This window comes from Hyla sarda, chromosome 10 (assembly GCF_029499605.1).
Source record: "Hyla sarda isolate aHylSar1 chromosome 10, aHylSar1.hap1, whole genome shotgun sequence".
Classification (NCBI taxonomy): domain Eukaryota; kingdom Metazoa; phylum Chordata; class Amphibia; order Anura; family Hylidae; genus Hyla; species Hyla sarda.
The window spans coordinates 57,908,185-57,934,686 of NC_079198.1; the positions used below are offsets into that span (position 1 = coordinate 57,908,185).

General features: G+C 44.9%; 1 protein-coding gene across 4 annotated transcripts in view; it reads left to right on the forward strand.

Moving 5' to 3' along the window:
- The first annotated feature begins 13,806 nt into the window (after positions 1 to 13,806).
- LOC130294091 (uncharacterized) overlaps positions 13,807 to 26,502 on the forward strand; it is a 57,439-nt gene continuing 44,743 nt past the window's right edge. For 2 of the 4 annotated variants that reach the window (XM_056543520.1, XM_056543523.1), the window contains exon 1: positions 13,807 to 13,995. The gene's annotated coding sequence lies outside the window, so the exon portion shown is untranslated. Of the gene's footprint in view, positions 13,996 to 14,248; positions 14,333 to 26,502 lie in introns of those variants that run through there. The other 2 variants (XM_056543524.1, XM_056543522.1) reach the window with 2 other exon arrangements.

The following is a 26,502-nucleotide window of genomic DNA, read 5'->3' on the forward strand; positions in this document are numbered from 1 at the left end:
ATACATACTGCTCACATTACAAACTGTACATGCATTATATACACACAGCACACATAACATACTGTACATGCATTATATACACACAGCACACATACTGGACACATTACATACTGTACATGCATTATTTACACACAGCACACATTACATACTATACATGCATTATATATACACAACATACGTACTGCACACATTACATACTGTACATGCATTATATACACACAGCACACATACTGCACACATTACATACTGTACATGCATTACATACACACACACACAACACACCTCCTGCACACATTACATACTGTACATGCATTTTTTACACACAGCCCATATACTGCACACATTACATACTGTACATACAATATATACACATACAGCAGACATTACATACTGTACATGCATTATATACACACACAGCACACATACTGCACACATTACATACTGTACATGCATTATATACACACACAGAACACCTACTGCACACATTACATACTGTACATGCATTTTATACACACAGCACACATACAGCACACATTACATACTGTACATGCAGGGGCGTACCTAGAGCATTTGGCACCCGGGGCGGACCCTTTGTTTGGCACCCCCCCACACACACGCACCCCCCTTAATTACACCCCCTCCCTCCCCTCCCCCCAGGAGCGGACTGCCAACACTCGGGGCCCCCAGACCAAAAAAAAGTCAAGGGCTCCTGCTAGGCTCTGCAGTTCGTCAATCTTCTGCCACGCCCTTTTTCCACCCAAATCCCACACATAATAAACGGAAATTTATATATGTAAGAAACACTTTAACGTAGGTAAATTTCCATGACCAATAATACTGGTATACAAGGAGTAAATATATACCACCACACAATAACTGGATAATACAGCCATACTGTACTGAATAAAACCACAATACACAGACCAGTATACTATAAAGGATCTGTATACAATATAAGTGATTATATACAGGACCATATGGGGGTAGATATCAGCTGTACACAGGATGTATATACCATATAAGTGATTACAGGTACATTTTGGGACTCACAATTACGTCTTTTCTGATCAGCAGCGTCCTCCTTCCTTTTCTTCTCCGTCCGGATAAGACCGCCATGTGGATCTCTTAACATCTGCAGGAAAAACATGTCAGACTCTGCATATTTTCAGTGCCCTCCCCTCCTCTACACAATCTTCCCATCTATAGGCCCACAAACTGTAATAATGCCCTCCTTGGTTTCCTGCACAGTAAAAGGGCAGGTAGGTAGGTAGCCAGGTAACCCCCTCTTTCCCATAGGTATATGCAGAGTTACACCCCCCTCTTTCCCATAGGTATATGCAGAGCTACGCTACACCCCCCTCTTTCCCATAGGTATATGCAGAATTACACCCCCCTCTCTCCCATAGGTATATGCAGAGCTAAACACCCCACCCCCTCTTCCCCATAGGTATATGCAGAGCGACACTCCCCCTCTTTCCCATAGGTATATCTAGGGCTGGGCGGTATACTGGTTCATACCGAATACCACATTGTTTTGGCAGCACGATATGAATTTTCCCCCATACCGCAATACCGGTTGGGCCCCTCCCCCTCGGGAATGTATTATCAGCCTAGCACAGCGCTGTCCCCACATCGGGGAACTAATCCTATGTTACCCGCCAGCACTGTTCTACTCCCCCCAATTAATGATCAGCCCAGCTGGGTACTACTCACATATGCCAAGCACTGCCCTCCTCCTCTTTGTTGGGGGCTGCCAGGTGCTGGAACTCTATACTGTACGCCAGAGGTCTCCAACCTGCAGACCTCCAGATGTTGAAAAACTACAACTCCCAGCATTCCCAGACAGCCGGCGATGGAACTCTCTGTACGCCAGTGATCTCCAACCTGCGGACCTCCAGTTGTTGCAAAACTACAACTCCCAGCATGCCCGGACAGCCAACGGCTGTCCGGCCATGCTGGGAGTTGTAGTTTTGCAACAGCTGGAGGTCCGCAGGTTTGAGACCACTGCTGTACGCTGTATACCTATGCCCGGGCTGCAAAAGATACTGAAAATAAAGTTAACTCACCCACGTCGGCTGCACGCTGGGGACGGAAACGCTGGACAGCCGTCAGCCTATCACCGGCCAGAGCGATGCCCTGCCCTGGCCAGTGATAGGCTGAGCCCACTGTCATGTATGAAGCGGGCTTCTTACATGACAGTGGGCTCAGCCTATCACTGGCAGGGGCGGGGCATCGCTCTGGCCGGTGATAGGCTGACGGCTGTCCGGCGTTCCCGTCCCCAGCGTGAGGCCGACGTGGGTGAGATAAAAGTATTTTTTCCTGTATCTTTTGCAGCCCAGGCATAGGTATACAGCGTACAGCAGTGGTCTCAAACCTGCGGACCTCCAGCTGTTGCAAAACTACAACTCCCAGCATGCCCGGACAGCTTGGGAGTTGTAGTTTTGCAACAACTGGAGGTCCGCAGGTTAGAGACCACTGGCGTACAGTGAGTTCCATCGCCGGCGGCCCCCAACAAAGAGGAGGAGGGCAGTGCTTGACATATGTGAGTAGTACCCCGCTGGGCTGATCATTAATTGGGGGAGCAGAACAGTGCTGGCGGCTCACATGATTTTGGGGGGGGGGGAGCCGAACATGATAGGGGGGGGGGGGGCAGAACAGCGCTGGCGGGTCACATGATTTTGGGGGGGGGGATACCGTTATATACCGTGGAACCGCGGTAAGCTTAAAAATACCGTGATACACATATATGGTCATACCGCCCAGCCCTAGGTATATGCAGAGCATCCCCCCTCTCCCCCCCTTCCCTATAGGTATATGCAGAGCACCCCCCCTCCCCCCCTTCCCTATAGGTAAATGCAGAGCACTCTCCCCTATAGGTAAATGCAGAGCACCCCCCCTCTCCCCCCCTTCCCTATAGGTAAATGCAGAGCACCCCCCTCTCTCCCCTTCCCTATAGGTATATGCAGAGCACCTCCCCTCCCCCCTTCCCTATAGGTAAATGCAGAGCAATTACATACTGTACATGCATTACATAGACACACAACACACATCCTGCACACATTACATACATTATATACACACAGCACACATACTGCACACATTACAAACTGTACATGCATTATATACACACAGCACACATACTGCACACATTTCATACTGTACATGCATTATATACACACACAGCACACATACTGTACATGCATGATATACACACAGCACACATACTGCACACATTACATACTGTACCTGCATTATACACACACAGCACACATTACATACTGTACATGCATGCTTCATACACACACATAGAATAGATCAGTGGTTCCCAACCAGTGAGCCTCCAGCTGTTGCAAAACTCCAGCTCCCAGCATACCCAGATAGCCTTTGGCTGTCCAGGCATGCTGGGAGTTGTAGTTTTGCAACAATTGGGGGCACACTGGTATAGATACACAAATGCACTTTATATAGTCATCCACAGTAGTAACACACACAGGCACAGTACATAGACATACACATGTGTACACACATTTATATATCCACACACACATGCTTATACACATATATACATGCAGGGACACCTACTTTAGTCAGGCCCCATGTTGTACAGCCTCTGCGGTGCTCTCATTCCCTCACAGCTCTATGCTCTCCTCCCCTCCTCCTGCTCAGACGCAAAGAGTCCGGGGCTGAGGGAAGATACCAAGTGCAGGGGGGGGGGGGGAGGGAAGGGCACGATTGTAGTGTGGTGAAAAGAACTCCAAAGCTGCAAATGAATTTATTTATTTTTTTATTTCAGACAACCGGGGGCCCTCTTGTTTGACTGGGTGCCCGGGGCCCGGAGCACGAGCTCCATAAGCACCATTGTTAATCCGGCCCTGATCCTGAGGGATAGGAGCGAGATTGCAGTGCTGCGATCTCCTCTTATCCCCTGCCATTAGTCAGAAATGAATTCTGACCAATGGCAGCGCAGGACAGGGGGTTGCCATGGAAACCCCCCGCTCTGCCCACCCCTGGATGTCGGGAAGAACGGGGAGAACGGGGAGAAGATGGCGTCCGGTACCTGACGAGAAGATGCGATGGGGCCCGGTGGAGACAGCGGAGATCAGGTAGGGAGAGGACGGTGGCGAGAGAAGGAAGGTGGCAGTAAAGCGATCTTTACTGCTGCCCTTCTATTGGTTGCCAAACTGAAACTCCCAGCATGCCCAGAATTTTCAACATTTTCATGAAATTTTGGGATTGTTCACCAAGAAAGGATGCAAGTAACGATGAAAATTTACCACTAAAATAAAGTAGAATATGTCATAAAAAAAACAATCTAAGAATCAGAATAATCGGTAAAAGCATCTTAGAGTTATTAATGCTTAAAGTGACAGTGGTCAGAATTGTGAAAAAGGGCTGCGTCCTTAAGGTGAAAATGAGCTGCGTCCTTAAGGGGTTAAGCGCCAACCAGCAAGTGCTGTACAAAAAGATTTTTTCCTAGCACTATGTACAAAATCACACCAGAGCAATGCATTCTCAGTAAGCTGTTATTCCTGCGTCATTTCACATTATTACACATACCTTATTTTCTGAACTTATTTGTTTCAGTTTCTTTGTATGTATGGATTACTTGAGTTGTTACCAACATCTGGTGAAAGTTCCATGTCAATAGCATCTTTAGTGAGAAAAATATTGACGCGTTCAATACTTATTTCATCTGCTGTATAAGTGACTCCTATCTAGACACAGGGGAGTAAATATGGCAGCTTCCAGCCATGCTTGCTGAACCTTCCTCCCACCAGTCAGGATTCTCCCTGCACTCTATTTGTCAATCAATCTTGACTGGACAGAGGATGATGTGGAATGTTTAAAGGGGTGCTTGGAGCGGGCGGCGGGGGGGGGGGGGGGGGGGGGTGACATCATGCCCACATCCACTTTCTTGGGTTGTCTCTTCCCGTTGCCCTTGGTAATGCCACCCAGTGTTTTTTTTTTTTTTGAAGCAGGCCAAACATACGCACTGTTCCTCAGACACACATGCTCCAATCTTGGTCTTTGGGCCTAGGAAACATTTTCACTGCCGGAGTCATGGCAGTCATGTGTTGTGATGGAAGACAGGCAAAAGACAGGTTGCTCACTGCATACAATGGGCTCCATAGACTTTTTTAAGAGTCCGTCTCCTTCTGTGAGGAGAAGAGACAAAGAGAGAAGCGCTTAGCTGATCACTTCTACTTACTCTTATTGGTGGGGTCTCACTAGGACTGTGACTGGCTAAAACCATTGGCATATCACTGACATGTTAGATTTGTTTATGACATTGACACATAGTTATGTACCACACAAAAAATATCATATAGCGTGATATAGGAACTGGTTTAGGGGAGGGGGCCTTCAGGTTTTCCTCAAGAAGCCCCTGTCCGCATCCATTTAACTGTATACACATCTAAATGACACTGGCCCCCCCACTGAACACGAGAATGGAGGAATAAAGGTAATGGACTGGCGTAGCATTCATTGTCTCTGGAGAGGCACTGCTCCCTAGACAATAAATAAGTAGAGTCGGCTGCTTATGTTCAGTGTTTTATGAACAGCAGTGGAAGAATATTAAATATATGAAGGAGGGTAGGTCTGCTTGGACGCGGCTGATAGTGTGGATAAGGGCATGGCTGAGGGCTGCTGCACGTCATCTTCTATGTTTTATTTGCTTTCAGTAAAAGTAGGGAGGTATGCTATATGATTTATTTCAATGACTTAACTTGATGATTGCCAATGGCCTTATTGTAATGCCCTATAATTGAATATACTGAGGAGGAGGCAAGCAGTGATAGGGGATGGGGATTCTGGGTAATTTCTCCCACCCTGTGGGCACTGGCTGCTCATTTGCATATATGAAAGAATGCAAATTATTCATCTCACAAGCAGGAGTTCACAAACCTATAGGTAGGACTGAGAAGATACCTTTAACATCTACCCGTGGATGTGATTAACCCCTTAAGGATGCAAGGTTTTTCCGTTTTTTGCATTTTCATTTTTTCCTCATCACCTTCTAAAAATCATAACGCTTTGAATTCTGCACATAAAATTCCATATGATGGCTTATTTTTTTGCACCACCAATTCTTCTTTGCAGTTACATTAGTCATTTTACCAAAAAATCCACGGTGAAACGGTAAACAAATTCATTGTGAGACAAAATTGAAGAAAAAATAGCATTTTGTATCTTTTGGGGGCTTCTGTTTCTACGCAGTGCATTTTGTGGTAAAAATGACACCTTATGTTTATTCTGTAGGTCCATACGATTGAAATGATACCCTACTTATATAGGTTTGAATTTGTCGTACTTCTGAAAAAAATCATAACTTCATGCAGGAAAATGTATATGTTAAAAATTCTCCTCTTCTGACCCCTATAACTTTTATATCTTTCCGCATATGGGCCGGTATGAGGGCTAATTTTTTGCACCATAATCTGAAGTTTTTATCGGTACCATTTTTGTATTGATCGGACTTTTTGATCGCTTTTTATAAATTTTTTCATGATATAAAAAGTGACCAAAAATTCACTATTTTGGACTTTGGAATTTTTTTTGCGCGTACGCCATTGACCGTGCGGTTTAATTAATTATATATTTTTATAATTCGGAAATTTTTTGCACACGGCGATACCACATATGTTTATTTACACAGTTTTTTTATGGGAAAAGGGGGGTGATTCAAACTTTTATCAGGGAAGGGGTTAAATTACCTTTATTAACTTATTTTTTTTACTTTTCTTTTTTGCAGTGTTATAGCTCCCATAGCTTTGCATGGATCAATGTTATAGGTGGTCGATTGCTCAAGCCTATATCTCAGGCTTGGAGCAATCAATCGCCAATCGGACGCAACAGAGCAAGGTAAGAGGACCTCTGCTCGCATGCTAGCTAATCGGGGCATCGCAATTTTATCGCGATAGTCTCGATCAGTCTGACTGAGCTACCGGGAAGCTTTCTCTTTCATTTTGGATGCGGCAATCAACTTGATCGCCGCGTCTAAAGGGTTAATAGCTCGCGGCACAATGATAGGTGCTGCACGCTATTAGCCCAGGGTCCCGGCTATCAACCCGGTATGACTCGGGGTCATGGCATGACCTCGTTTTAAATACCGGGACCAGGTGTAGGGCGTACAGGTATGCCTTATGTCCTTAAGAGGTTGAATCCACTGTGTGAAATGCGCTTAATATAAATCTGTGGTCATTTTGACACCCAAAAAATTTAAGGATCCATCTCATATCCAAAGTCATTTATAGTGAACTCTGGTTAGCAGTGAATTCAATTCCAGTGAGCATGCTGGGTGATGTGGTGCCACAGCCTTGTCACAGATCACAGGCATGAGGAGCCCCACACATAATCTCTGCTCCAAGAAGGCTGTAGAAGGTTTCTTGGAAAGTATAAGAGTTAAAGGTACTCATAGCCCCAAAGTTACTCTTTTTCAATGGGCACAAGCTGTGTATTTAATTGCTCCAGGTGCCTGTAAGAGGTGTATTTGTCTCTGGTTCCCATCTTGGCTTTAAGTGATGTTAGTTGCCTCTCAGAAGTTGATCCTTTTTGCATATTATTCTGTTATTTCATTATGACTTTGTTCCTCAGTACCTCTTGTCTGATGAATTGGTGCTTTTGTAGTTTTCTTGGGTATTTGACATGAATTTCTGGCTGTTCTTTTTCGGGTTGTTATTCTAAGTGTTTTGTATATGTTAACCCATTGTTTCCCGACCATTTCTCCCTGACCTGTACTGTATTGTTTAATGTTCCTGACTTGTGCTGCCCCTGCACGTATATAGAGTAGGGACCATCCCCAGGTTGTGGATCTGCTGCTTAGGGTGGTTACACGAGTAGGCAAGGACAGTGGATCTGGGTGATATCTGGAGCGCACTGTTCCCTGTAACAGTTCTATATGTAACAGTGAATTGTATTTCTAAAGGAGCTCTACAATACCCAACGGCAGGATGTAGGCAAACGGTTATACCAACTTTAGCCATTGTTTCATATGCTTGGGTTTCTTGATCATTGTTTGTAACAAAAAAAAAAAAAAAAAAAAAAAAAAAGACTACTGTATTTTTAATAAAGAAAAAAAATGTGCTGTCTACATATGGGTGTCTTTAGTTTATCTAATATGTTTCAAGGCAATTATATGGGTCGGACATTGTCTATAGGGTGGGTATTATAAGTAGCACTAGACCAACAGTTTAAAAGGAGAGATAATTTGCATAATTTTTATGACTGTGCATTCCCTGAAAGGTTCACACATTATTTCAGTGAGCATTGGTTAGCATCTTTAGCCAAAAACAGTGGCTGTAGGATATTTGTTTAGCTTTCAGACAACTTCAGAGCCTGAGACTTGCCCCATGGCTTACGGGATCTGAAGAAGGATGTACCATTCAAGTCTATGGGACTTCTGGAAAAATCTCTCTCCTGATCGAGCTATTCCTGGGGCAAGTAGTTTACACAGATATCGTCGCTGGGACTATCATCAGAGATATGCTTTAGGTCTATTTGTCGCCTGTTCACTTGCACCAAACATAAGGGTTCAATGTGTAATACAGGTGATTTACCAGTGAAGGCTCATTCTAATTAGTCGGTTCTTCCAGCTATTGACACGTCTGACAGATCTGGACTGTCTGTAGTATTGTATGTTGAGTCTGGTTTCAAGTTACAAATGGTCCAGAAAAGACCATTGTATGTTGAAACTAGTGTATGTTGAGGCCATTGTAAGCTGAGGGATCACTGTATAAATATGGGTCTTCTTCTGGGACACTTTGACTTCCTTTGTGTAGCTGTGGGGTTTATGTATAAAAAGTGACCACAGTGGGAAATTCCTTAAATTAATCTTTGTAAATTGTCTAATTCTTGCTACTTTTACACCAAGCAAGGTTAATCCACTCATGTTGTCTATACTGATTAACCCCTTAAGGACTCAGGGTTTTTCCGTTTTTGCACTTTCGTTTTTTCCTCCTTACCTTTTAAAAATCATAACCCTTTCAATTTTCCACCTAAAAATCCATATTATGGCTTATTTTTTGCGTCGCCAATTCTACTTTGCAGTGAAATTAGTCATTTTACCCCAAAATGCAAGGCGAAACAGAAAAAAAAAACGCCATTTTGTAAATTTTGGGGGCTTCCGTTTCTACGCAGTGCATATTTAGGTAAAAATTACACCTTATTATTCTTTAGGTCCATACGGTTAAAATGATATCCTACTTATATAGGTTTGATTTTGTCGCACTTCTGGAAAAAATCATAACTACATGTAGGAAAATTTACACGTTTAAAAATGTCATCTTCTGACCCCTATAACTTTTTTATTTTTCCACGTACGGGGCGGTATGAGGACTCATGTTTTGCGCCGTGATCTGAAGTTTTTATCGGTATGATTTTTGTTTTGATCGGACTTTTTGATCACTTTTTATTCATTTTTTAATGGTATAAAAAGTGACCAAAGTACGCTTTTTTGGACTTTGGAATTTTTTTGCGCGTACGCCATTGACCAGACGGCTTAATTAATGATATATTTTTATAGTTCGGACATTTACGCACGCGGCGATACCACATATGTTTATTTTTTTTACACTGTTTTATTTTTTTTATGGGAAAAGGGGGGTGATTCAAACTTTTATTAGGGAAGGGGTTAAATGACCTTTATGAACACTTTTTTTTTTTACATATTTTTTGCAGTGTTATAGGTCCCATAGGGACCTATAACACTGCACACACTGATCTCCTTTGCTGATCACTGGCGTGTATTAACACGCCTGTGATCAGCATTATCGGCGCTTGACTGCTCCTGCCTGGATCTCAGGCACTGAGCAGTCATTCGCCGATCGGACACCGGGGAGGCAGGTAAGGGCCCTCCCGGTGTCCGATCAGCTGTTCGGGACGCCGCGATTTCACCGCGGCGGTCCCGAACAGCACGACTGAGCAGCCGGGTCACTTTCAGTTTCCCTTTAGAAGCGGCGGTCAGCTTTGACCGCCGCTTCTAAAGGGTTAATACCGTACATCACCGCGATCGGCGATGTGTGGTATTAGCCGCGGGTCCTGGCCAGTGATTAGCGTCGGGACCGATGCGATATGATGCGGGATCGCGGCGCGGGACGTAAATATACGTCCTGCGTCGTTAAGGGGTTAATATATTGGGATGATCCGTCTTGGGGATTAGCTCTGGGATCGTCCTGGACCACACCACAGGATGCGTTTCTTCTCAATAAACCAGCAAACAAACGCTTATAATGCAAATCTGGCACCTTACCAGTTTTATTAGACAGGTTGCAGGGAAAGAAATAAACAAAAAGCAGGAACAAAACAAAATCCTAGACCGTCTGGTCACTGACTAAACAGATCAGTTTGTCCTGACTAACAACCGCTGAGCTTCCCTCAGCCGGTTAAACATATGTCCCCTGCAACCGTCTACTCACAATTCATGTCGCTCTCTTTAAGCCACTCATAGCTCGGGCTGTGTACTCCTCAGCAGGCTCTGTCTCTTCCCTACAGCCCACATGCTGTCTCCTAGGAAGAGCCCACATTAGACTCAGTCTCCATCTCATATACACCTCCCTTTCCTCCTGCCTCATTACTTAAGAAGCAGGTGAGAGCTTCTGCAGGGTGAGTCAAGGAAATACACCCTTTCCTTGCCACATATATATATATATATATAACTGATAGAAGATGTTCAAAATATTAATCAATGAGGGTGCAAACCCTGGGACCCCCAGCAAGGGAAAAGGACTATGGCCCATTTAATGTGCACCTAGGCCCCTGTTTTCCCAGGTGCCTCCAGCTGTTGCAAAACTACAACTCCCATCATGCCCAGGGTACCTTTTGCTACCTGGGAATGATGGGAGTTGTAGTTTTGCAACAGCTGGATGCACACTTGTTTGAAAACAGTAATCTAGTACAGAAGCCGGTTCCTCAGATCATCGAGTTTGTCGCCTGTTCACGTGCACCTTACATAAGGGTTCTATGTGGAATCTGCCTCTGAATTGTTCATTTTTTCTTTTCTATGCCCTAATAAATCCTAAAGGGTTAAATGGTTGAGAGGAATGTATTGCCTTTCAGTTAACTTTTAGGGTGTGTTCACAAGGCGGAAGTTGTGCAGAATATTTTGCACGGACATTCTGCTGCTTGATTTCTTTGGAATTCTGCTGCATTGTTCACACAGCAGAATTTCCACGCCAGATGTTTCTGCCGTGGATATTCCGTTTCTGGCGTCTGCAGAAAGAAAAGACATGTCTCTTCTTTCTGCGGATTCTGCAAGGAAATGAAATGCCCTCAATGAGATGTTGCTTTTCTGAGCGGTCCTGGCACCCACCGGATTAGTTAAGTGCAGAATGTCCACACATGTTTTCCGTGCGGACATTCCGCACGTTTTCCGCCATGTAAACACGGCCTTAATGGTTAGCACTGTTGCCTTGCAGCACTGAGGTCCTAGGTTCAAATCCCCCTAAGGACAACATTTGCATGGAGTTTGTATGTCCTCCACGTGTTTGCATTGGTTTCCTCCCACACTCCAAAACATACTGATAGGTGAATTTAGATTGTGAGCCCTAATGGGGACAGGAACCAATTTGAGTGTACAGTGCTGCGGAATCTGTATGTGCTATATAAATAAAGTATCATTATTCTTATTATACACTGTATTGTATATTGTGATTATGTATTTTTTATTTTTTTAGGTTTTTTTTTTGTGCCGTCTGCCATAAACCTTATTGTATTTAATCCAATAAGATTAGTCACTCATAAACTCATGTTATGTCTTCTGCTGAGTTTTGGAATTTTAGTAATTTAATCTTCTGCTATACGAACTCTGTGATGCTTTAACCTCTTAACGACCACGGACATAAATGTAAGTCCAGGTTTGGCAGTACTTCGCGCACCAGGACATACATTTACAGCCTGTGTATGACCGCCGGTAATGGCCGACATCCGCGAACGCGCGGATGTCTGCCATTAACCTGTCAGATGCCGTGATCTGTAAAGATCACAGCATCTGCGGCAATGCGCATAATAAAATAGACGATCGGATCGCCCGCAGAGCTGCCGCGGCGATCTAATCATCTGTAATGGCGGACGGAGGTCCCCTCACCTGCCTCCGTCCATCTCCCGGCATCTCCTGCTTTGGTCTGAGATCGACCAGAGAAGAAGATGACCGATAATACTGATCAGTGCTATGTCCTATGCATAGCACTGAACAGTATTAGCAATCGAATGATTGCTATAAATAGTCCCCTATGGGGATATAAAAATCCCCTCCCCCAATAAAAATAAAAATTGTCCATTTTTTCCATTTTACCCCCAAAAAGCGTAATTTTTTTTATAAACATATTTGGTATCACCGCATGCATAAATGTCCAAACTATCAAAATGTAATGTTAATGATCCCGTCCGGTGAATGGCGTAAACATAAAAAAAAATTAAAAGTCCAAAAATGCTGCTTTTTTTTGTCACATTTTATTCGAAATAAAATTAATAAAAAATGATATAAAAGTTTTATATATGCAAATGTAGTATCGAAAAAAAAGTTCAGATGACGGCGCAAAAAACAAGCCCTCATACCGCCCTATATATAGAAAAATGAAAAAGTTATAGGTGGTCAAAATAGGGTGATTTTTGATTTCTGATTTTGTACAAAAAGTTTTAGATTATTTTTTAAGCGGTACAAAAATATAAGAGTATCTAGCCATGGGTATAATTTTAATCGTATTGACCCACAGAATAAAGAAAACATGTCCTTTTTACCATAATTTGTACAGTGTGAAAATGAAACCCTCCAAAATGTGCGAAATTGTGGTTTTCATTAAAATTTCCTCCCTAAAAAAATTTTTTTTTTGGGTTTGCCGTACATATTATGGTAAAATCAGAGGATTCATTACAAAGTACAATTGGTCACGCAAAAAACAAGCCCTTATATGGGCCTGTAGATGGAAATATGAAAGAGTTATGGATTTTAGAAGGCGAGGAGGAAAAAACGAAAATGCTAAAATAAAATTGTTCTGGTCCTTAAGATGAAAATGGGCTTAAAGGGGTTAAAGAATTATAGTAAAAAATGCTTTTACTCCTTAAAGGGGTATTCCGCCCCTAGACATCTTATCCCCTATCCAAAGGAGAGGGGATAAGATGTCAGATCGCCGCGGTCCCGCTGCTGGGGACCCATGGGATCCCCGCTTCGGCACCGCGCTATCATTACAGCACAGAGCGAGTTTGCTCTGCACGTAATGATGGGTGGTACAGGGATCGGAGCATCGTTACGTCACGGCTCCGCCCCTCGTGATGTCACGACCCGCCCCTTGCAATACAAGTCTATGGGAGGGGGTGTGGCGGTCGTCACGCCCCCTCCCATAGACTTGCATTAAGGGGACGGGCCGTGATGTCACGAGGGGCGGCACCATGACGTCACGCTGCTCCGTCCCCCGTATCGCCCGTCATTACGCACAGAGCAAACTCGCTCTGTGCTGTAATGATAGCGCGGTGCCGCAGCGGGGATCCCGGGGGTCCCCAGCAGCGGGACCGCGACGATCTGACATCTTATCCCCTATCCTTTGGATAGGGGATAAGGTGTCTAGGGGCGGAATACCCCTTTAAGTAATGATTTGGCTAATAGAGAGAAATTGTTATAAATGCAATTCCCTGCTAGACAAGTTCAGGCTTTCCTCCTAAAATGAACTATTGCTGTGAATGACAAGTTCAGCTCTGCTACATCTGTATCAATAAACATGAGAAAAACCTGCATTGACACAGTGACAGTGAGATCACATAAACAGTGGCTCAGAGAAACGATACCGCACAAAGGATGAATGCTGGCAATAATGTGTAGGAGGAACTAGATCAGCCATTGGCTGCACAAAGCATGTGATACTGTGTAATGCTGCAGAAACGAAACTCTGTGGAAAGGAAGGGGAAAGGTGCTGTTAGGAAGAGCCCTGCCAAGATTCATTCTGACCTATGGAGAACCTGCGAGTCCTTGTCTAGACGGTAAAGTATGGGAATGGTATACAAAATGTAAGTAGCATTCCTGTTATATTTCCTATTATCGTCTTTGTGTAAGGAGTTGAATGACAACCTGTGTTCCCTTGTGAGTTTCGTACATCTAGTACAGTGCTCCCTCAAGTTACAATGGGGGAGTTTTATCAAAACCTGTGCAGAGGAAGAGTGGTACAGTTGTCCATAGCAACCAATCAGATTGCTTCTTTCATTTTGCAGAGGCCTTGTCAAAAATGAAAGAAGAGATCTGATTGGTTGCTATGAGCAACTGGGCAACTTTTCCTCTGGACAGCTTTTGATAAATCTCCCCCAATATGAATTGCTTCCAGGACGACCATTGCATGTTAAAACCATTGTATGTTGAAACCATTGTATGTTGAAACCATCGTATGTTGAAACCATCGTATGTTGAAACCATTATATGTTGAGATCATAACTGTATGGAAACCTGGTAATTGGTTCTGTAGCTACCAAAATGTCATCCAAAAATAGGAAAAAAGTGAGGATTAAACAAAAATAAGTAGATAACTAATATAAAAAAAAGCTAGAGCATACATATAAAAGTAAGAAAGACCTGCTGGGAGCTGTAAATCACTGGCTATGTCAGTGTTTCCCAACCAGGGTGCCTCCAGCTGTTGCAAAACTACAACTCCCAGCATGCCCGGACAGCCTTCGGCTGTCCGGGCATGCTGGGAGTTGTAGTTTTGCAATAGCTGGAGGCACCCTGGTTGGGAAACGCTGGTCTATGTAGAGGACAGGAGCTTCTTCAGGGTCCTGTACAGTACACACAGTGTCCTAAAAAAGTAACATGGAGCCGTCCTTACCTGGTGTACAATGGAGCAGCTAACTGTGGCACAGGTAAAGAATAGTACAGAACATGTAATACCTCCCTGTACTGTAGGGGGCACTACCAGTCAGTGCATACACTTCAGTAATGCAAGTGTTTTACCAGTGAATGCTCATTCTAATTGGTCAGTTCTTTCAGCCATTGACACGTTTCACAGATCTGGACTGTCTGTAGTATTGTATGTTGAGTCTGGTTTCAAGTTACAATGGTCCAAAAAAGACCATTGTATGTTGAAACTATTGTATGTTGAGGCCATTGTAAGTTGAGGGATCACTGTATAAATATGGGTCTTCTTCTGGGACACTTTGACTTCATTTGTGTAACTGTGGGGTTTATGTATAAAAAGTGACCATAGTGGGAAATTCCTTAAATTAATCTTTATAAATTGTCTAATTCTTGCTACTTTTACACCAAGCAAGGTTAAAGGGGTAGTCTAGTGGTGAAAAATGTATCCCCTATCCTAAGGATAGGGGATACGTTTGAGATCGTGGGGGGTCCGACCGCTGGGGCCCCCTGCGATCTCTCTGTACGGGGGCCAGTCTCTCCGGCCACCGCACGAAGTGGCTGCCGACACGCCCCCTCAATGCATTGCTATGGCAGAGCCGGAGATTGCTGAAGGCAGCGCTCCGGCTCTGCCATAGAGTTGTGTTGAGGGGGCGTGTCGGTCGCCGCTTCGTGCGGAGGTCGACACGCCCCCTTCCCGCGGCCTGTCAGGGCCCCGTACCTGAGATCGCGGGGGGCCCCAGCGGTCGGACCCCCGCGATCTGCAACTTGGGGGATAAGTTGTTCACCTCATGGCCAGGCAGCCTTGGAATGATGGGAGTTGTAGTTTTGCAACAGCTGGATGCACACTGGTTTGGAAACAGTAATCTAGTACTTCAGCTGGTTCCTCAGATGATCGAGGTCTTGGGGTTCGGATGCCCACAACCCCCTATAATTCATGACTGCACAGGTGAATATAGATAAAGGGGGGAAATAATTATTTGCATAGATTATGATGATGTTTCTTATATACGGTAATGTATTTGGTTAGCTTACATGTGACAAATCACATATTGTTCAATACATATGTCCCAAATGTGTATACAGTGACCCCCCGACATACGATGGCCCCGACATATGATCAAATCGACATACGATGGCCACTCAGAGGCCATCGCATGTCGATGTCAGCATCGACATACGATGCTTTTTTATGTCGGGGCCATCGCATTCAGTGCTATCCGGCAGCGCAAAATGCTTAAGCTGCTGCCGGATAGCAGCTTAATGTTCCCCGTGTGGCGCGGTGAGTATTACGGTACTTACCCCTCCACGATGCTCCGGGGTGCCCTTCGGGTCCAGCGCTGGTCCTCCGATGTCTTCTCGGCCCTCTCCGGTGGCGTTAATACGCTGCTGCGCACATCGTCCCATCATCCAATAGGAACGGCGTATGCATCGGCGTAATGATGTCGCTACGCAGGCCCAGTAAGGCCTTGCGGAAGACAGCGGAGGACCGGAGAAGACAGCGGAGGACTGGAGAAGACCAGGAGAACCCAGCAGAGGACCAGAGAAGACCAGGAGAGCCCAGCGGAGGCCCGGGGTCACCATCGGGACAAGTGAGTACAGCTTCCTATACTTTACATTGCACGAATCCCTCAACATACCGTATATACTCGAGTATAAGCCGACCCGAGTATAAGCCGAGACACCTAATTTCAACCCAAAATCCCAGGAAAAGTTATTGACTCGAGTATAAGCCTAGGGTGGGAAATACATCATCCCCCCCTGTCATCATCCAGACCCGTCATTAACATCTTCATCATCATCACCGCCTGTCATCATCCAGACCCTCATCATCATCACCTGTCATCATCCCCTTGTCATCATCCCACACATCCCCCCTTCATCATCCCCTTGTCATCATCCCACACATCCCCCTTTATCATCCCCTTGTCATCATCCCACACATCCCCCCTTCATCATCCCCTTGTCATCATCCCACACATCCCCCCTTCATCATCCCCTTGTCATCATCCCACACATCCCCCCTTCATCATCCCCTTGTCATCATCCCCAACCCCCTTCATCATCCCCTTGTCATCATCCCACACACCCCCCTTCATCATCCCCTTGTCATCATCCCACACACCCCCCTTCATCATCCCCCCCCCTCATCATCCTCTTGTCATCATCCCACACACCCCCCCCCTTCATCATCCTCTTCTCATCATCCGCCCTCAGTGGTCTTCAACCTGCGGACCTCCAGAGGTTTCAAAACTACAACTCCCAGCAAGCCCGTGCAGCCATCGGCTGTCCGGGCTTGCTGGGAGTTGTAGTTTTGAAACCTCCGGAGGTCCGCAGGTTGAAGACCACTGCGGCCTTCAACATCATCCAGCCCCCTCTCACCCCCTTTAGTTCTGAGTACTCACCTCCGCTCGGCGCTGGTCCGGTGCTGCAGGACTGTCCGGTGAGGAGGTGGTCCAGTGGGATAGTGGTTCCGGGCTGCTATCTTCACCGGGGGCGCCTCTTCTCCGCGCTTCCGGCACGGAATAGAGGCGTTGCCTTGACAACGACGCAGAAGTACGTTGGCAATGAACGCACCTCTGCGCCGTTGTCAAGGCAACGTGACTATTCTGAGGCCGGGCCCGAAGCGCTTAGAAGAGGCCTCCCCGGTGAAGATAGCAGCCCGGAACCACTATCCCACCGGACCACCTCCTCTCCGGACAGCCCTGCAGCACCGGACCAGCGCCGAGCGGAGGTGAGTACTGTACAGAACTAAAGGGGGTGAGAGGGGGCTGGATGATGTCGAAGGCCGCAGTGGTCTTCAACCTGCGGACCTCCGGAGGTTTCAAAACTACAACTCCCAGCAAGCCCGGACAGCCGATGGCTGCCCGGGCTTGCTGGGAGTTGTAGTTTTGAAACCTCTGGAGGTCCGCAGGTTGAAGACCACTGCGGGTGGAGAGTTCACTCGAGTATAAGCCGAGGGGGGGTGTTTTCAGCACGAAAAATCGTGCTGAAAAACTCGGCTTATACTCGAGTATATACGGTACGTTGGATTCGACAAACGATGGCTCGTTTGGAACGAATTACCATCGTATGTTGAGGGACCACTGTATGCTTTTGAACTAGAAAACATAGGTGACAGGATAAGGCTCGGTGCACATCACGTTTTTGCCATTCTGTTTTCAATCCGTTTTTTGAAAGAAAACCGTATGGCAAAAAAACGGATGGAACAGTATAGGAAAAAGTAAACCATATGCGTTTTTAAACTGTATGCTGTTTTTAAAAGTGCATACAGTTCGAGCTTTTAGCTCCCCCCTGCCGTATGCGCTCCCGTATGGGAGAAAACGTAGTGTGAACCCAGCCTTACTTTTTCCCATACTTTTCCATCCGTTTTTTTGGCATACGGTTTTCTTCAGACAAATGGATTGAAAAAAGTATGGCAAAAACGTGATATGAACCCAGCCTCAGTCTACTCCATGATTGAGTCAACTATTAGTTAAAAAAAAAAAAGCCTAATTTTATAGATCTTGTACCAAGTAGATGGAAAGAACAGCATTGTGGCACAAATGAATGGTGGTCACTGGTACCTCTTAGCATCCAAAACCAGTCAGTTCTACACCACTGGGAGCCAACCCTTAAAATGTCTTCACTTTAGGTACTACAAACATCTAAGGCACAAACTCAACTGGAAACTTTTTAAGAACTGTGCTTACGTTTATGTGGATGATCCGTAACTGTTTAGTAAATGTACCTGTTGGACCGCTCTAATCTCTGGACTGAGTGTTCAGACCTGGGCCATTAATGAAAACAAGCAGGGAGATTGAGATTGCAAGTCTGCCATGGTCATGTCACACAGAGCCATGAAATAACGTAATAAACATATAGGGGGTATTTATCATTTTTACCTGTTGTCAGTTTCTCTTTACTTGTTTTTTACTTTGGTTTTAATTTATCATTTGTCGCATGTCCTTTATTAACTTTGGCGCATACCATATTCTTCCTTTGGTATGTGTGTTTTCCATGTCAGAATATTGTAGGCTGTGATTTGCACCAAACAGGCATCAAAAACAGGCAAATTAGTGCAAAAATACAATTGGCGCAAATGATAAATGACTGACCACTGCAAAAATCATACACAGGACCGTCAAAATCCTAGCAAGTTTACAAAATGACAGTGTAGAGTATGCGCCAAACTTTGGCGCAAAAAGACACTGCGACAAAAAAAATTGCCAAATATACGCAATAAAAGACACATAAATCCGTTGATAAATACCCCCAATACTTCTTCCAAATGGTTCTCCTGATCAGTCAGGGTCTGAACATTTAGATCCCAGCTGATAACATTTTTAAATATGTCTCTATGGAATATGGAAAGTTTTTATAAATTACATGTACCATTTAACCTCTTAAAGAGTAGCTCCCACCATCCAATTTTTTTTTCTGTCCCTGCCTATTGCCAATATATCCCTAACCCCCACCCTGCTTTTAATTTTTATTATATTAAAAATGCCTTTTATCTGCCTGGCAGTGTGCTCACTACCAGGCAGACTTCCCCAGCAGGCACCACGTCACTGATGCCTGCTGGGGGGGACTTCCGCCCTTAGTTCATCTACACAGGGTGCCTCCAGCTGTTTCATCACTACAACTCCCAGCTTGCCCTGACATCTATTGGCTGTCAGGGCATGTTGGGAGTTGTAGTATTGAAACAGCTGGAGGCACCCTGTGTAGATAAACTATTAGTTAGTTACATGCGGCGCTAGCCCGTCCCCTCCGTCTCCCTCCCCCCCATGCCATACCCTGTCCCCTCCATCGCATACCCCCCTCCCGCACACCCAATTCCCTCATTACACTTACTGCAGAGTCCGGCAGCGGGCGTGCAGGGACAGCGGCGGCGACGAGGTGGCGGCAGCGGTGGCGATGTGCGGGAGGAGTGGCCTCCCAGCCAGTGGCCGGGAAGCCAATGCGCTCGCTCCCTGCCTGTCTGATTGACAGGCAGGGAGCGAGCGCAGGCTGAATGAAAAAGGACCGATGCCCGGCCGCATCAGTCCTTTTTTAGGCGTGACGTCACGCCAGGCTGCAGCCGGCCACTAGGAGGGAGACCCGTTTTTCAAATGTAAATTACACAATTTTAATAAAAAAAATAAAATAAAAGTATATTGGAGATATGTTGTAGTACATAAGTACTACAACAGATCAAAAAATAAAGTTGGTGACAGTGCCCATTTAAGGACGCAGGGCGTACCTGTGCACCCTGCGCCCAGTCCCGGTATATAACAAGGGGTCACGTCGTGATCCCGCGTCATACTGGGTCGGTCCCAGTGGCTAATGATGTCCGGCACCGATCGTTGTGCCGCGCGCTATTAATCCTTTAGACGCGGCATTCAAAGTTGATCGTCGCATCGAAAATGAAAGTGAAATCTTCCCGGCAGCTCAGTCGGGCTCATCGGGGCAATGATCTGTGTAGCAGATCAGTGGGTGCAGTGTAATAGCCACTAGGAAGGAGGGGGGGAGGGGGGGGGGCTATAGCAGTGCAAAAATAAAGTGTAGAAAAAAAGTTAGTAAAGGTCATTTAACAACTTCCCTAATAAAAGTTTGAATCTCCCCCATTTTCCCATAAAAAAAAAAAAATGTGTAAATTAAAATAAACATATGTGGTATCGCCGCGTGCGGAAATGTCTGAACTATAAAAATATATAATTAATTAAATGCACGGTCAATGGCGTACGTGCAAAAAAAATTCCAAAGTCAGAGTATTTTTGGTCACTTTTTATATAATGAAAAATGAATAAAAAGCGACCAAAAAGTCCTATCAATATAAAAATGGTACTGATATTCCTGCATGAAGTTATGATTTTTTTTTTTTTAGAAGTAATACAAAATCCAACCTATATAAGTAGGGTATCATTTTAACCCCTTAAGGACCCAGCCATTTTACACCTTAGGACCCGGCCATTTTTTGCACATCTGACCACTGTCACTTTAAACATTAATAACTCTGGAATGCTTTTAGTTATCATTCTGATTCCGAGATAGTTTTTTCGTGACATATTCTACTTTAACATAGTGGTAAAATTTTGTGGTAACTTGCATCCTTTCTTGGTGAAAAATCCCAAAATTTGACAAAAAATGTGAAAATTTTGCATTTTTCTTAGTTTGAAGCTCGCTGCTTGTAAGGAAAATGGATATACCAAGTATTTATATACAATATGTCTACTTTATGGTTTCATCATAAAATTGACGTGTTTTTACTTTTGGAAGACACCAGAGGGCTTCAAAGTTCAGCAGCAATTTTCCAATTTTTCACAAAATTTCCAAAATCACAATTTTTCAGGGACCAGTTCAGGTTTGAAGTGGATGTGAAGGATCTTCATCTTAGAAATACCCCACAAATGACCTCATTATAAAAACTGCACCCCCCAAAGTATTCAAAATTACATTCAGTCAGCATTTTAACCCTTTAGGAGTTTCACAGGAATAGCAGCAAAGTGAAGGAGAAAATTCACAATCTTCATTTTTTACACTCGCATGTTCTTGTAGACCAAATTTTAGAATTTTTACAAGGGGTAAAAGGAGAAAATGTATTGTTATTTTTGTAGCCCAATTTCTCTCGAGCACATACCTCATATGTCTATGTAAAGTGTTCGGCGGGCGCAGTAGAGGGCTCAGAAGCGAAGGAGCGACAAGGGGATTTTGGAGAGTACGTTTTTCTGAAATGGTTTTTGGGGGGCATGTTGCATTTAGGAAGCCCCTATGGTGCCAGAACAGCAAAATCCCCCCCCCCCATGGCATACCATTTTGGAAACTAGACCCCTTGAGGAACGTAACAAGGAATAAAGTGAGCCTTAATACCCCACAGGTGTTTCACGACTTTTGCATATGTAAAAAAATATATTATTTTTTTCACTAAAATGTGTGTTTCCCCCCAAATTTCACATTTTTGCAAGGGTTAATAGCAGAAAATACCCCCGAAAATTTGTAACCCCATCTCTACTGAGTATGGAGGTACCCCATAAGTTGACCTGAAGTGCACTACGGGCGAACTACAATGCTCAGAAGAGAAGGAGTCATATTTGGCTTTTTGAGAGCAATTTTTGCTCTGGGGCATGTCGCATTTAGGAAGCCCCTATGGTGCCAAGGCAGCAAAAAAAACCCACATGGCATACCATTTTGAAAACGGGACCCCTTGAGGAATGTAACAAGGAATAAAGTGAGCCTTAATACCCCACAGGTGTTTCACGACTTTTGCATATGTAAAAAAATGTTTAATTTTTTTCACTAACATGTGTTTCCCCCCAAATTTCACATTTTTGCAAGGGTTAATAGCAGAAAATACCCCCCAAAATTTGTAACCCCATCTCTATTGAGTATGGAGGTACCCCATAAGTTGACCTGAAGTGCACTACGGGCGAACTACAATGCTCAGAAGAGAAGGAGTCATATTTGGCTTTTTGAGAGCAAATTTTGCTCGGGGGGCATGTCGCAGTTAAGAAGCCCCTATGGTGCCAGGACAGCAAAATAACCCCCCATGGCATACCATTTTGGAAACTAGACCCCTTGAGGGACGTAACAAGGGGTACAGTGAGCATTTACCCCCCACTGGTGTCTGTCAGATCTTTGAAACAGTGGGCTGTACAAAATTTTTTATTTGCACAGCCCACTGTTCCAAAGCTCTGTCAGACACCAGTGGGGTATAAATTCTCACTGCACCCCTCATTACATTCCGTGAGGGGTGTCGTTTCCGAAATGGGGTCACATGTGTTTTTTTTTTTTTTTTTTTGCGTTTGTCAAAACCGCTGTAACAATCAGCCACCCCTGTGAAAATCACCTCAAATGTACATGGTGCACTCTCCCTTCTGGGCCTTTTTGTGCGCCCCCAGAGGACTTTACACCCACATATGGGGTATCTCCGTAGTCGGGAGAAATTGCATTACAAATTTTGGGGGGCTTTTTTCCCTTTAACCTCTTATCAAAATGAAAAGTATAGGGCAATTTTTTACACTAACATGCTGGTGTAGACCCCAACTTCACCTTTTCATAAGGGGTGAAAGGAGAAAAAGCCCCCCAAAATTTGTAAGGCAATTTCTCCCGAGTACGGCGATACCCCATATGTGGCCCTAAACTGTTGCCTTGAAATACGACAGGGCTCCGAAGTGAGCGCGCCATGTGCATTTGAGGCCTGAATTAGGGATTTGCATAGGAGTGGACATTCCCAAACAGGGTGCCTCCAGCTGTTGCAAAACTCCCAGCATGCTTGGACAGTCAACGGCTGTCCGACAATACTAGGAGTTGTTGTTTTGCAACAGCTGGAGGCTCCATTTTGGAAACAGTGGCGTACCAGACGTTTTTCATTTTTATTGGGGAGGGGGGCTGTGTAGGGGTATGTGTATATGTAGTGTTTTTTATTTTTTATTTTATTTTGCGTTTGTGTAGTGTAGTGTTTTTAGGGAACAGTCACACGGGCGGGGGATTACAGCGAGTTTCCCGCTGCGAGTGTGAGCTGCCGCGCAAAATTTGCTGCATCGCAAACTTGCAGCCTGATATTCACTGTAAGCCCCCTGCCCATGTGAATGTACCCTGTACATTCACAGGGGGTGGAATCTCCAGCTGTTGCAAAACTACAACTCCCAGCATGCACAGTCTATCAGTGCATGCTGGTAGTTATAGTTTTGCAACAGCTGGAGGCACACGGGCTGGGAAACACTGAGTTAGGAAACAGACAATGTTTCCCAACCAGTGTGCCTCCAGTTGTTGCAAAACCACTACTCCCAAACATTCTCAGGCATGCTGGAAGTAGTAGTTCGGCAACATCTTTAGAGCCAGATGTTGCCGAACTACAACTCCCAGCATGCTTGGTGTTGTAGTTTTGCAACATCTGGAGGACTACAGTTTGCAGACCACTAATACAGTGGTTCCCAATCTGTGCTCTTCCAGATGTTGCAAAACTACAACTCCCAGTATGCCAAAACTGTCCAGGCATGCTGGGAGTTGTAGTTCTGCAACATCTGAAGGGCCAGATGTTACAGAACTACAACTCCCAGCATGCCTGGACAGTAAGGGCATGCTGAGGATGTGTAGTTTTGCAACATCTGGAAGGGCACAGTGGTCTCCAAACTGTGGACCTCCAGATGTTGCAAAACTGCAACTCCCAGCATGCCCAGACGCCAAGGGCTGTCTGGGCATGCTGGGAATTGTAGTATACAGGGTCCAATTACAGCAATGCATGTTACCTTACGGCGACATGCATTGCTGTAAAGGGCCCGACCGCGGCTGAAGAGGAACTCACCTGTCGCCGCTATCTTCATCGCCAGGGTCCTGGTCCCCAGCACTCCCCCGTCCCCCGCCGCGTCCTCCGGTCTTCCTCCCGTCCTTTCCGGACTTCCAGGGGCCGGGTAGGGAGGGAGGAAGTAACCCCCCCCCCCCCCCGACGGATAGCAGGGAATAGGAGGAGGTGGCAGGCTTGTCACCTCGCTCCTAGTCTCTAGCATGGTCCTGGCTGTCTGTGACAGCCGGGATCATGCAAAATTACCGGGCGGTCGGGTCCCAGAGACCCGATCAGCCCAGTATCGCCGCAGATCGCAAGGGCGATTTCCCTTGCGATTTGCGGAGATCGCCGACATGGGGGGCCTACATGGCCCCCCTCGGCGTTTGCCCTGGATGCCTGCTGAAGCATTTCAGCAGACATCCACTTCCGATCTCTGCCCGGCGCGCGGCAGGGACCGGAAAATGCCAGGGCGTAAGTTTACGCCCTGGGTCCTTAAGTACAAGGGCGCCAGGGTTTTAAAATTACGCCCTGAGTCCTGAACAGGTTAATCGTATGGACCTACAGAATAAAGATAGGGTGTTATTTTTACCAAAAAATGCACTGCATAGAAACGGAAGCCCCCAAAAGTTACAAAATGGCATTTTTTCTTCAATTTTGTCACACAATTAATTTTTTTGCCCCGCTTTGCCATGAATATTTTGGTAAAATGACTAATGTCACTGCAAAGTAGAATTGGTATCACAAAAAATAAGCCATAATATGGAATTTTAGGTGCAAAATTTAAAGCAAAATTTTTGAAGGTGATGAGGAAAAAATGAAAATGCAAAAACGGAAAGACCCTGCGTCCTTAAGGGGTTAAGGAGGTATCAATGTTTGTTAATAATTTGATTTATATGATAGGTCGTTTCTTGGTATATTGTGACAGATTGTATTCAGTCAATAATATGATTCCTATTGCTCATGAGCCCTCTAGTGATAAAACAAAGTAGCTGCTCTGAATCTATCCTGTTATCCACTTGATGCCACCTGGTGGTAATGATTGTAATCATCCTAGGACTATACACTACATGCATTTGCTAAATGAAAATGTTATTCTATTTTTCTGTTTAATTGGACAGGATTAGGCCGAGATAATTATAATAGCTGTCTCTAGTTTATTTTATTCTACATATTAACAAATATGTTTTTAGGTGTTAATAAATAAATGATAGTATGATTTATAATAATTAGCAATTGTATCTATGTTGACATACTATAATTGGGATAATAGTTAATGATTCCTATTATGCGAAGTATATATATATATATATATATATATATATATATATATATATATATTAGGGATGTAAGAAAAAATCGATTCTCGCGATAATCGCGATTTTTTCATTTGCCGATACAGAATCGATTCAAAATATTTTTGAATCGATTCTTTTAGGGATGTGGAATTTTTATCTGCGGACGCCCGGAACAGCATGTCATGTCCTGGGCATCAGGAGATAAAAGTTCCACATTTGTGGAGCCGGGCAGGCCGGATCTGACATGGCGTCGCTCTGGGTGTATGGAGCGGGCTCCGACTCGTGCCCGCTCCGTACTATGCGACCCCCGGCTGATTTCAGTAGCCGGGGGCCGCCGCTAATAGCCAGCATGCGGCAATCGCCGCGGCTGGCTATTAAAGGAGTACTCCGGTGCACACTTTTCTCATTTTATCCTATCCAGGCTGCAAAATAAAATAAAACGCACTTTATCTTACCTGCCAACGAGCCCCCGGAGCTCCGGTACAGGTGTTGGGTCCCCGGGCTGTATTCTTCTTACTTCCTGTTAGTCCGGCACGTCACATGGAGCTTCAGCCTATCACTGGCCGCAGCGATGTCCCGCCTCCGCTGGTGATAGGCTGAAGCTCCATGTGACGTGCCGGACTAACAGGAAGTAAGAAGAAAACAGCCCGGGGACCGAACACCTGTACCGGAGCTCCGGGGGCTCGTTGGCAGGTAAGATAAAGTGCGTTTTATTTTATTTTGCAGCCCGGACGGGATAACATGAGAAAAGTGAGCACTGGAGTACTAGATCGCCACTGTCAAAGCTGACAGCGGCGTCTATTGGGATCTATGAATGCTCCCAGGTGGGCGATGTATCGGGATATATCGCGATGTATCGTCACCTAGACGGTATCGCGATATATCGGGATATATCGAATCGCCACACTGGTATCGCGATTCGAATCGAATCGCCAAATTCTTGGCGATTCACACCCCTAATATATATATATATGTATATAACACTCAACGTGTGTGTATGTATGTATGTATGTATGTTCCACAAAAACTTTCAAACGGCTAAAGATATTAACATGAAACTTGGCACATGTTACTTATATGTCAATAACAAACATAGGATAGGTAATTTAACCCTTACTCACCCCCATTTGCAAGGAGCG